Source organism: Acanthochromis polyacanthus, chromosome 6 (genome assembly GCF_021347895.1).
Source record: "Acanthochromis polyacanthus isolate Apoly-LR-REF ecotype Palm Island chromosome 6, KAUST_Apoly_ChrSc, whole genome shotgun sequence".
Taxonomy (NCBI): Eukaryota; Metazoa; Chordata; class Actinopteri; family Pomacentridae; genus Acanthochromis; species Acanthochromis polyacanthus.
Window position 1 is genome coordinate 26,345,534 of NC_067118.1, and position 11,564 is coordinate 26,357,097.

Genomic DNA, 11,564 nt, shown 5'->3' on the forward strand with positions numbered 1-11,564 from the left:
GTAAGGTGCCACTAAATTGTTCTTAAAATGACTGGTAAACATTCATTTTTTCAGTGCACAGTTCAGTGAGCTGTCAGTAAGTTCAGGGCCGAAGCTGGGTGGTTATCTGTGTGTGCATGTGGTTGCAGTTAAATGCTTTAGTAGGGAATTTTCTCAAATGTACAGCAGGCTGCTTTTTAAAGACTTATCTCAGTTAAGTGTTATTCTGACTCTCCTTATCAGTCAGTTGTGCTCATCTTGCCAGTGGATGGAGAAACCTCCGATAGGAACCGAACTCTGCCGTCTCAGCCTGCCTCCGAGGGCAAATGACGCTTAAAGGTTTGTTATCGACGCAGTTCTTCATGTCTCTACTTCTTTTTTTTGCCTACTTCCCACCTCCTCCTCCAGTGGTTCCCTCTGGAGCTGTGCAGTGAAAGCCTCACTCCTCATGCGCCATGTGTCTGGTTTCTATTAGTGATTTGGCACAGCCCTCCGTGCGCATTCTGCCGAGGTACAGGAGCTGTTAAGGCAGAAATTTCCCTTTTACAAGACAGCCCCCATCCGTCACCGTGTCTCTCTCATTTTGAGTCACGCGCATATCGTATGTAGACTGTATCATCTACAGTTGCCCCCCACTGTTCATTCAGGGGACATAAACAACCTGGAACATTTGAGTCTCCCAGTAAACTTGTGTGTATGTTAACATGTTGGTTTCCCTTAGTAACAAGCGGGGTTGGACTCCCTGAGGAGATGCTGTCATGGGCGCGTCCAGCTTTTTTGGACGGACCCACCTCAGCTCATCAGGATCTGGCAGAACCACAGCCACTGAGGAGAAGAGCTGGTCTTGGAAGAAATACCTTGGTGGCTTTGTAATACCCCATGTGAATGATAATGACCTCCGGCTGGGAGGATGAGCAGAGAGCATAACAAATAGTACTGATATGATGGAACAGAGAAAATGTTGAATGGCTCTCTGAGAAGTAGGCGGTGAAGAAGTTCGTCATCCAGATTGAGAAATAACTGCATGGATTTTGTGAGAATGAAGGCTGCTGGAGTGGATCTAGAAGTATGTGATTTTAAGGACCGTATCATGGGCTCTGCTTGTTTTGTGCCTAAATTGAGCATATTTCACATTACTGCTGAGCATTTCTAATCATCCCATAAGTTTATTCATGGGATTTTCTTATTACAGCATGAATCATACTTACATGAGCCAAGTCAAAAAAAGATGTCTGGTTCTGTAAATGTTAGAGGAGACTGCTGTAAAAACTACTTAATATGTAAAACCAGAACTATTGAAGAGCCTGTGTAAACAGTAAAATCTGAAGACCCTAGCAGGTAGAGGAGTCTTTGGTTTTGGAAGTTCTAATATTCTTAAATTAACCAACAGTACATTTTTAAATACTCTGTTGGTTGATTTGCTTACTGTAATAGAGTTAATTCTGTAAAAGCATGACCGGCTTTTAACTGAATGATAAGTAATTGTCGGTTGTAATATAGATAGATTCACATTACTTATTTGTGTTTAAAGTAGGGACTGATTGACACATTGGTTGAGCAGTATTATCAGCCATATATATCACAGATGTATTGTTATTAACATATACAATGTCCAGTTTAAAAGTTTTTTTTTTTGCACAGAAAATGAGGCAGAAAAAAATGCCATGGGTAATGTAGAACTGGTGTCATCGCACAGTTTGTCCAGAAGAGCAACTCTACCTCCATTCTTTACAAAACTCTCAGCACTGTCTGCAGCACACGTAGCAGAGTACGTGTCACAGATATATTAGTATCATATTGTTTTATTCTGTAGATATCAGTGTTGGCCCAAAAATATCCAGCACTGGTTGAACTCCTAAAGCTTCTTTTGCTGTCCATAAGGGACAGCAGGAATAATAACAGTTAGCATAAACAGTCTCATGTACAGGCATTTAACAGTGTTTTAGGACAGACTTTACTATGAAACTGGTGTGAAGGCTGAATAGTTTGGGTGTCTAGTGTTTGGGCTCAAAAGCCGTCAGCTGCAGAGTCTGTGATTAGACTTTCACTTTGCCAGACCTTTACTGAATGTCATTCCTTCACCTTTCTCCCCCAAATTCCTGTCTGTCTATGCCGCTCAAATAACATATTTTTGAAAATGTGAAACTATTGCTTAACATTTGCATAAACAGGAGGCTGCTTTTAGAGAGTAACTGCACAAATAGTGAGTCACCCTTTTATGATGAGGGAAAACAAAGTGAATAGAAGTGAAGATAACGTGACACCTAATCAATGAAGAGTATAACTCAGAAAATTCAAATCCTATACTTCCTGTAATTAAATGTTATGACATCTTCTGTTGAGCATTTTCTGTTAAATAAGTTCCTGAGCCCAAGTTCCACTAATTTTCTGCAACTTGATTGAAGTTTTGATAACAGCACTCCTCCTCACAGCCTCCTGAGTCAGTGATCAGAGCCTTTGCTGCCTAAAATCAAGCCAGAGCTTTGATTTTCTTAGGGTTGCCTGGATTTGACTTCACCCTGCCTATACTGTATGCTTGCCTGCCTGCTGCTATAATTGCTTCCATGTCTCTCAGTTGTGGTGCAGGCCATGCTGATGATGTTAGTGTGAGGTGGAGAGGGGGAGGCTTTGAATGAGGACAGAGGAGAGCAGCTGGGTGGGGTCATTTACTGGCTATGGAGAAGCCATTCTGTCAGCTGAGAGTCCTGCACCCTGATGACACAGCTACGGAGACTTCTCTGTGTGGACTGTATGAGTAAAGCTTTCCTTTGCTCATAACGTGATATTTCCATGGCAGTCGTGTCAGGCATCCATATCATCTTAAACCGCAGCCTCCTACAGCCACTTAAAGTCTCCACACGCTTAGCAAAAGAGGAGTTAAATTCTATGCAATGTAAACCTCTTGTAGGTTTTTGAACTGTGAAAGGCCCCTCAGATGTGAAGATGGGAACCACATTGAAAAATAATTTATTAAGTATTACGCTCCGAGTTAAAGAAATCCGTTTGATCTGTGGTTCTGCTGCAAATCTGCAAAAGCTTCTAAAGATTTTTTTTTTAAACTTATCAACACATGTCAGTCTGAGAAACCCTCAGAGAGACAGTCAAAGTCTGATATTTTTAGGCAAACAGAATGAACTCAGTGTCCAGACTCTATCCAGGTGTTTCAATGGTTCACAACCGGGCAGCGAGGGAGGAGGCTGAATTCCACAGGTGCCGTCTGATTCCCCGACCTCGATCTGCCAGGTGTTCCCATCTCTCTGAAGGCAAGATGTGCGGTGATACCAGGACAAACATGTGCACCTTTATGGAGGAGCAAGAAGAAAATGCACTAACATCTGAAAAGATTAAGTGACAGCAGCCTCTTTCTCACCCCACATCAGAGAAACTCAAGCAAGACATACTGTATCAGAAACTGCAGGAGAACAACAACCAATTGTTCCCAACTTCAAGGATGTGAAGTTTCTTGATTCCCCGCATTACCACTGATCGCATGGTGGTCTGCGTTTTTATCTGCTGATGTTTACCACATGAAATGATGGACATTCAGATCATCTGTTAATAACACACAGCATGCATTGCCAAATGAGGTCTGGTCACACAGACAGCCTTACAGTTGCTGTACAGAGATGTAGATCTGTGTCTTGAGCCTTTGACTCAGCTCCTACTCACTTCCACTGTCTGAAGGTCAAGCTCCAGAGACGTCTGTTCCATGGGGAGACTCTGCTGAGTCGCACACATCAGTGAGGCAATACAAACAAGTTGAGGTTTTACAGGCAGTTACCCGCTATAACTATTCGTTGACTGGGCACCGTGACTTCCTGGAGTCTTAGGTTGCTGACTCCTTCTGTGGTTCTTTTTCGAACATACTTGACAGAGTGAATAACAGAAAACTATAAAATGCTCTCAGGAGCTTACTCACGGCCTGAGAGAGAAAAGAAAAAAAAAAAAACCTTCAGATAACACACAGGACAACCACAAGACATCCAGTCTGACTGAGACGAAAGAGTGTCTTATCAGTATGTGAAATGTATGCAGATTACTTAGATGGAATCCATATGTATACACACACACATACACTACCAGTCAAAAGTTTTAGAGCGCCTCCATTTTTTCATTGAAATTCAAATCCAATAAAGAGCTTGAAGTGGTACAAAGGTAAATGGTGAACTGCCAGAGATTAGAAAAAGGTAAGGCTACCTCAAACTGAAAAATAATGTACATTCCAGAATTATACAAAAAGGGCTTTTTCAGGGAACAAGAAATGGGTTGACAACTTAAAACTGTTCTGCAGTTGTACTTAAGTACTTCAACAAATTCACTTCATTAATTTCCACCACTTAAAAAAAATCTTTATTGTTCTACCAAAATCTAAATGTTTGTAACGTGTATTTTAGCATGCAATATATTTGTGAACTGCACTTCACAGCTACGCCTATCAACGCTGTAGACGTTTTAGTGGTCATGCAGAAACAAAAAGAAAAAACTAAGGATGCAATTCAGTCTGTGTTTCAGGAACTTGTCTATAAGAAGATCAACATGTCTCATATCTTCCTTAGTTGCTTTTTGGGGAAGTTGAAAATAGAGACTCTCCGTGTCATTTAGCTGTGCTAAGCAAAACATGTGAGACCCACCCAGATCTATTAAGACACACAGTTCATCATTATTATGCAAGACAGGTTTTTGTTTTGTTTTTTCCAAAGCAGATGAACATTTGTTTATATTGCCATAGTTATTCAAAACACTCTTCAAGAGCTGAAAGCATCTGGAGAAAGTGTTTTTTTTTTTGCTGCTTCTTCTGGAAGGATTAGAGAGACTTCGATTTAATGCAGTACACCAAAGGCTATGTAAACTGAGATGGAAAACACAGTAAAGCTTATCTTCTGTTGTAAAAACAGACTGTCACAAGAATTCACTTGTACACTGTGAAGAAGCGAAAAATCCACAAACACCAAAGAAGACAACAACAGTTATTCGTTTGAGGGAATAATTGTTTTGGGGAAAATATTATCAGCTTTCACTTAAACTGAGGGAAACGATGAGCTCAGCTCTGTCCACAAAGGGGAAACTAAATCTTTCAGCCCTAAAGCTCTTACACTTACTTTTTTGTACAGATTAACCAAACAAGATAACCTGTGTTAATTATTGAGCTTCAGACGTGCCTGTGGAGCAATTTTGTTACCTGCTGAGAGAGTCAGTGCAGCTTTTCATCCTCACTCAAGTTTTTGTACTAAACTGAACTAACCAGTTGTTGTTGGCAACGGCTTCATCTAGTTTTAATCCTACAAGGAAGCACTGATGAATCTACTGTCCAGATGACAGACACACATGCTGCATCTCCTGACTTCCAGCTAAAAGTTTCCTCATGCTGACTTTCTTTCTTCAGATGTGGAACATTTTTCTCCATGCAGCAGATCCTGTAGACTTCCTCACTTTGGGGCTCAATTTTCCCGCAACCTCCTCCTGAATGCAAAAGCATGCATGCTGGGTAAAGGCACCTTATTAGCACAGCATGGGGCTCTTAATTCCCCTCTTCTGTAATGTGGACACACCCTGCTCGAACAGTGATTTACAGCCCAGCGTTAAATGTAAGCATTTCCGAAACCTTACACATTCATAAATCACCTCCGTTACAATCCTTCCACTTTGAGCTGCTTCTCTCTCTGTAGCTCCACAATTATTCATCATTGTCTTATGTTTGAGCTGTCTCAGTATTTTCCTTTTCTTTTGTATTTTTGCTCCATGCATTAGGTGTGAGGTCAGGATTGCATCAACACTTTAAAATTTGATAAAACCATGAGGACACCATCACCAATATACAAGAGCCAGCCTGATGAAAGCCTTCAATAATAAACAAGAATGAAAGAAAACATTAAGTGTAATGACTAAGAAGCAGCTGTTTGTTCAAACCCAACTCATTGACTTTAACCCCATAATCAGCAACAACACCAGAAAGACGCAGGGGGAGAAAACGGAGCCTCAGGTGACTCGACAAAGAGTGCGTTGATTCACCTGCCAGCTGCTGGTGAGTGGGTCTGGCTGTCCGGGAGGGGAGGCAGTGATTAGTAAAAGGCTGAGAGATGACCTCCCCTCCCTGGGTGAGTGGTCACACTCTACGGGAGCCTAATGAAGGGGCCAGAACGCAAAGAAAAGCCCTGCAGGGTCAGAGGCTGAAGTCAGTGAGAAACTACAGAACCCTCTAATCTGGTGACACCCAACACAGACGCCTGAACACGGGTGTGCGTGTGGGAGCATATGATTCAGCTAAAGTGCCTTTTGACGGGTCAATTCACCATAAATACATAAAGCAGGAGACTTCTAAATGAGCGTCTGCCACATTCATGCCAAACAAGTTCACACAGTTTCTATTAAGCCTATCAGTTCCTAGTAAATCTCTCGAGTTTTAAATCTGGTTCCTGTAGTGATATTCCCACGCTGGTGCACAGGTAGTGTGGCGTTTTTCATCAACTAGCAATGACTGGTTTGCCTGACCCATAAAGGGGAGCAACCACAAGGACGGAATAAACTGCAGCTAATAAACTGGTAGAGCCTATGGTGGGAAAAAAAAACAACTTGGATGCGAAAACATTCTGATGCTCCAGAAAGACAAAGAAACTTAATTAAAAGGAGGGATTGCAGTCTGAGAAAGAAAGTAATTGATGGAATGATGCAGCATAATCGTACATCAACAGCGTCTGTGTTGTTGTTTTCAGTGCCAGCAGGGGGAGACAAAAGTTCTGCACTGCAGGTTCAACCTTTGATAGTTTTGATTTTATTTGCCAAGATTTTATACCCATTTTCTCCTCCACAGTACAATAGAGGTGAATAGTTTTTCAGGTTTAATGTTAACTAGATTGAAAAATGACTAAAAAAAAAAAAAAGTAATCCTCCAATTATCTTGTGAGAAACTGTATAGCTACCAGCTGCTCCTTTAGATAAACTGCAGGGAAAACTGTTTATTGTCAAAGTGCAAAATATTCTTTATATACTTTTTGTTGTTCCTCAGTTCCTTAAATGACCACTTGAGGCTCCAAAAGTGAGTCAGTTCCCACAGTCCTCCATGTTAGCATGCCCAACTTTAGCAGAAATAAACATGTCTACATCCTGTTACAGTTTGTCCAACTGATTCCCCTGTTCTAGACAACTACACGTCAGTAAGACTTGATTTAGAATTCATCTATTTAAATTGGATTAAGGTTTAAAGTTACGCATAGTTAAGATTGCTGTGGCTGTTGGTGCTGTCAAAACAACCCATGGCCCTCCTCAACTCTACTCACACTCCACCTCTGAGTCAAACACCACCAAGACGACGATGGTCAAAGCCAGCACCTAAGCTTCAAAACCGCTCTTTAGAAAACCAGTGGATGAAGTCATTCAGAGGTCATCAATCTATATATACACACACACACAGTCTATGAAATATTGCAAGGAGATATCACTCATACTGTGAGTCCATATGATGAATATGAAGCTTCAGCCAGAAGATTTGTTTTAGGCTCGCATGAATTTAGAAAGAACAGTGATCCTTGCTCCGTCCAAAATTTGGGGGAAGACAGAAATTTTAGAGATGGAAACTTAAATAAAACCAGAACTGTCAGTGTTGTAGATGCTAGGAGCTTTCAGTTGTCATCAGAATGAATTTTGATTGTCATCATGAAACTATCTGCACTTGTGTATAAGCAGAGTTAAATCAATGAGGAAATATGTTTTCACTTCATTTGGGTGGGCCAGCTCTTTAAAGGGCACTTAGACTAAACGGATCCTTTAAAGAGGGAAAGCACTTCAGTAGTGGAACAGTAGGGGAAAAAAAAATAAAAAATCTTTTGGCTAAGTATATGAAATATGGGATTTACCCATCACTCCCTGGGATGTAAGCCATGGCGTCTGCTCAGTTACCACACAATAAATGTATCCGCTCACATGCAGTAGCCAAAACATCCCTGAGAACTCTGTGCCCACCATGCAGATTTCACTTTAATGTTTCATCAGGTCAGGAGGAAGTACTCTAATTGCATCTATTTTGTTGCCTTTGTGCTCTTAATTTCTCAAGCTATAACAGGAGGGAAGAAGTGGGGGTGTGTGGGAAACAGCAGCAGAGGGTGAAGTGAGGCGGCTCAGAACGTATTCATTAACCATCTAACTGCGCTCCAGTTCACATTACAACGCCGAGAATTTATGGCAGTTTGAACTCCTCGTCTCTTTTCAGAAGTGTGTCTCTGCCTCTCTTCCCTGCAGTTAAATCTCAGAAGGGGCGTTTTAGGTTTCTATCGAAATATTTTATCATCTCCCAGGATGCTGTCTGACATGGGAGTCAAGTAAATCTGTACCAAGATCACAGCAGCGTCCTCTGATGTTTTTCAAGAACGCCTCATCAGTCTCAGTTAACTCTTAAAAACCCAGACACATGAAGATCCCTGGTAATCAGATTTCTTTGCGATTCCCTTTGGGGGTCCGGTGGGAAAGCCATCGCATCTCACGGAAGTGCTGAACCATAACATTTTCCCTGGGAGCAGCTGGGAGTGTCTGGTCATTAAAGAAAGAAGGTGATCAAATTGACATTGAGCAGTGTTATGACCTTGTAAGGCTGCCTTCTTGGTGCTGCATAAGCTCCTCTTTTACACAACTCAGGTGACTCTGTATGCCAGCACTAATAACTTGAGTCTGAATCATGAATAAAATGCATCAAGACAGAGCTTTTGCTTTCCAGTTATTTATATACATTTTAAATGAGCTACAGAAAGGAGACTAAACAGAAACTAACATTCCAGAGCATTAGGAAGCTTAACCTCATGTTCATTTAACTGAACTGATCTGTTATCTGCTACTCATTGCCAACACTTAAATTTTGACATCGGCTCACGGATGTAGAGCAGGTTTTTAAAGAGTCACACTTCGAGTGACCTCCCGTTACCTTGTTTAGTCCACAAGTCAAACAGATGTCAGTGTCCAGACGAGCAGTTTTCTGATACTTCCACTCTCTCTGAGGGGATCCCCTTTCAACTAAAAACCCTCAGATAGGCTATAAATAACCTTCTGAAGTCATCCCTGATGTGTAATTAATTTTCAGCAGTGGCCCCCCACAGATGAAGCGTTGCAGTGTTATGACAGGCCCCTCCATCAAGCCCATCACCTGTTCGACTCACGCTACGCTTGTTTTCCCAGCAGTAACCCAAAACCAAACCCCAATTCCCAGCACACATGGGCACCAGTGAGACAGCAGGTAGAAAATAGAATCTGTGTGCGACAACATTTTCTGACATTAAGGATGAAAAGATGCAATTTATGTGTTTTAAAAGGCAGTTAACATCTCATATGACCTTAGACTTTATTCGATTTGAGCATTTTAATCCACTGGAAAATATACATTATTTCTTTTGCAAAAACATGATTTTTTTGAAAGCAGGACTGATCAACCACAATATTAAAACCAACTCCAAGCAAAACGGCTCTGAATTGTCGGACACAGAATCTCTGGGGGCATTCTGTGGTGTGTGCGATACCTGAACGTTGGCATTAGACCATTTAGGTCTTGTGTAGGGATGTCCCAGGACCGATCAGGATAATATTGAACTGAATGTGCCGGCACAGCTTAGTCTGGACTTATCTACCCTTGTTTACTTTGCTGTAATGAATTTCCTTCTCAAATGCAACTTTTGATCAACAACCACTGAATCTGTTTTGCAAAGTCAGTACACTAAATATTTATCCTGTGCCGATGCTGCCGTTTTCAGCCACATGCACCATATATATATATATATATGCAAAAGTATCTGTTTTATATGTCACTGGGATACAAGATTATTCTCCTTGTTCCTAGAAAGATTTAAAGTATGTGCAGTTACCAGAAGTCATTAGGTATCACAGAAGACTTTGTCATGGTGCCCCATTGCAAGGTAAACATCCACAGTGCTTTCAGTTTGCAAACATGGAACTGCCTACCTTCTGTCTCGATAGTATTAAACAGAAAGATGATCCACCTGCCTCGTGGTACAACCAAGAACTACAAATTATCTACAGTACTTGAAGTGTTTCCAATCTAAGAAAATGTTTTCAACTGAGACTCGACACCAGCAGGTACTAAGTATTAAATTAATAAGATCAGATCGTGGGCAAGAAAGCTTAATCTGGATATTTTTTTTTTTAGTTCTGCAATTGTGGTGCCATAGATCAGGACTTTGACAGCACTCTGTGGAATCTTAATTGTTTAGGGAACTGGAGAGTTTGAAGATAGGGTCAATGCCTTTTGCTCCTTTCAGACAGAAGCTCGGTTCAGTGCATTACTCAATGGGTTCTATGGAGGACAGAGCAAAACAGGCAGAGTTCTCCAAATTTTCAGCAGGTCGACGTCACCTCATCCTTTCAACCATGAAGTTCCTAGTTTGTTACAAACACCTCCATAATGGTAATCTATCTTCCCCCATGCCAAGAAGCATAAACTGTAGTCCTGATAGTAAAAAAAATAAATAAAAAAAATAGGGGGGGGCAGCAAGGAAGAAGAGGCTGTGAGTGCATAAAACCGTCATGTCCAGAGAGCAGCTCATCTACATCATAGTTTCCCAGCAGAACATTTCATTTTAACATAGAGGTAATGCGCTTCACCCATCAGATGTTTTTATGCTGTGGTTGATTGATGTGACAACATACAGGAGATCTCATCACTTAACTCCTTGAGATCACTGCTTTTACAAGAAATGAGCAACAAGTACACAAAATACAAAACTTATCAGCTCGCAACAATGCTGCACCTGTAAGCTAAATGTGGCATGTTTCCTGTGTAGACTCCACCCTTTCAGATTATGCCCCAAATGGAAAACACCCTCCCTACACTAAACACACACACTCCACATTTCAGCAGACATACAAAGCCCTCCACTCAAACTATGGAAACTCTTACCCAGCAACAACAGGGCAGAGCATTGTTTTCACAGGTAGACCAGTGAACCCCTTTGTTACAGGAAGTGAGCTCATTTAACTAAACCATCAATTTGAAAAAGTGCTACTGAAAGCTGAACTACGTGCATGTCAGCAGATCCCAGCTCCTGCTGAGAATGACTACCACGCTAGTTTAGTGCAAGAAGAAGAGAAAGACAAGTAGAAATATGGTTTTAATTAAGGCTGAGTGACTCGCCTGCCATGATGGGGGTTAAACATTTGCCACAAGCTGGGACTTTTACATGATTCACTTAATTGTCCATTAGGGAATAGGGCACACGTACAGGATGTGACTCTACATCCTTTCCCAAGATTTTCAGCAGCACATATCGCTCTCATTTCCACCACTAGGGTTCATGTTTGGTTTGCCTTCAAATTTTCCTTTTATCGCCTCAGAAATATTAAAGGGCGACCATTTCTCTTGGAGTGACACAGAATGAAGCTTTTATTTATATATATATAAAATCAAACAGGTTTTACTGGTGTAATGTTCTGACTTATAAGCTACAGCTGATTCAGAACTCTGCAGCTTGAGAAATCCAGACGGAGAGAAAACAATTCACATGTTTTAAAGTCCTGCCTGGCAGTTTGCATATTGATTTTAATGTTCTACTTGTTTTTAAAGCACTCCATGGTCTCACACCAGCATGCATGTC